We start from the raw sequence: 1,985 nt of genomic DNA, 5'->3' as shown, positions 1-1,985 counted from the left end.
CAGTCACGCAGAGTCAGCTGCTCCGACCCTTATCAGCATACCTTTGTTCTTATAAGGGTCTTACATTTGTTTTATAATATCTTCTGGTCTGGAGACCGATTAACATTTTATGGCCCCACCTTTCTTCTATTGATAAAGGTTAATTGAGCAGAAAACTTGTTTCCCCTTAAGATCTATTTAGTCTTAAGATAGTGATAAAGTTACATTTTTACATAGCAAGGACACAATGATTTATAACAAAGAAAGAGGAGTACAGTGATCTATAACAAAAGAGAAAATTCATTAACTCAAAAAGTCTAGTATTGCTAACATCAAAACTACTATATTTCTTTTTCTACATTCCAATTACATTGATTAACATACTCCCAGGTGCCTAAGGATATGGAGGCCTGGTGGCAATCATTAACTCAGCAATGAAACCCCTCACCAACATAATTTCTAACTAACTTGCTAATACTATACTAATAATTTTCTAACTTCTCAAAAGAATCTGTTTTTAGAAAGTTTAAAGCATCTCGTGCCTCTCACGGTTGGGAGGCTGTAAACAATCATACGTGGCCGGATAATCCTATCAGGCAGGCTAGAGAGCCATCAGAGGAGTTTTTGGACTGAAACACACCCAGGAGATTTATTAACTGGAGTCCTAAGTTAACTCCTTTACAGAGAGAGGTGGTGGGGGATAGCCCCCTGTAATGTCAGAAGTATAGGTGAAAGGCATAATGCAGCAAGGCAGGCAGACTCTGGTTTTGGGGGCAGATGCACGAGCAGATTCAGCGAGGCTCCCTTAAGGCCCGACTCGCCTCTGCCTGTCGGGCCCCTTAACTTCATGACCTTTGCCACGGGCAGGACTCCTCTTGCCGGCTCCCGGCACCTACCAATTTTCATTCCCTTTGTTTGTTTGTTCATTTGTTTTGGCTTCATTGTGAAGTTTCTGGGATCTCAGTTCTCTGATCAGGGACCAGACCTGTGCCCCTGCAGTGGAAGCATGGAGTCCTAACCACTGGACCACCAGGGGATTTCCTCCATTCACTTAAACATTTTTTTTTTTAAATTTATTTCACCGCACTGGATCTTACTCGCATCATGCAGGATCTAGTTTCCTGACCGGGGATCGAACCTGGGCTTTTTGCCTTGGGAGCACGGAGTCTTTTCCACTGGATCACTGAGGAAGTCCCTCCATTCACTTTTTAAATGAACTTTATTGAAGTATAATTTACATTAGATAAAATTCACCAGTTTTAAGTAACTTGGTGAATTTTAACATATGTATGTATACGTGTATCAGTTCAGTCGCTCAATCATGTCCAACTCTGTGACCCCATGGACTGCAGCACGCCAGGCTTCCCTGTCCATCAAACTCCCAGAGCTTGTTCAAACCCATGTCCATCAAGTTGGTGATGCCATCCAACCATCTCATCCCCTGTCTTCCCCTTCTCCTCCACGACCTAATCACAATAAAGGCTATTTCCATCATTAGCCAAATTTCCTTCATGTTCTGTTGCGTTTCATGCCACCACTGGTCTGCTTTCTGTCACTATAGTTTTGCCTCATCTAGGATTTCATATAAGGAAAATCAAAAGGTATGAGGCACAGGGGTCTGGCTTCTTTCTCTTAGCATATCCATTCACTCTTAACATGCTTTCTGCAGCCTCACTTCCAGAGGTGGCCTCAGCCCAGTAGCCCACCTGCAGATGCAAGCAAGCCTCAACACAGGGCAGCCACCTATGTGTGGCACAGGTGCTGGTCGCAGAGGCAATGCCATGCAGAATGCAAACCCCCCTCAAGCCTGGGCTCTTCTCCTCTGGGTCCCCCTACAGTGGCTGCCCAAGGCATACCCCACAGTTGGCTCTGCTCTAGTGTCTTCTGTCCACCTCCCTGATACTCTGATGCTCACTCCCTGCACACAGGTGGCTACTGGGAGGAGCTACCTTTTCAACTCAGGATTGCACTCCAGCCCTCTTGGAGCTTTGAGTACTGGAGAGCAT

This window comes from Budorcas taxicolor, chromosome 3 (genome assembly GCF_023091745.1).
Source record: "Budorcas taxicolor isolate Tak-1 chromosome 3, Takin1.1, whole genome shotgun sequence".
NCBI lineage: Eukaryota > Metazoa > Chordata > Mammalia > Artiodactyla > Bovidae > Budorcas > Budorcas taxicolor.
The sequence above is the reverse complement of the archived record's forward strand: the minus strand, read 5'-3'. Positions refer to the sequence as shown.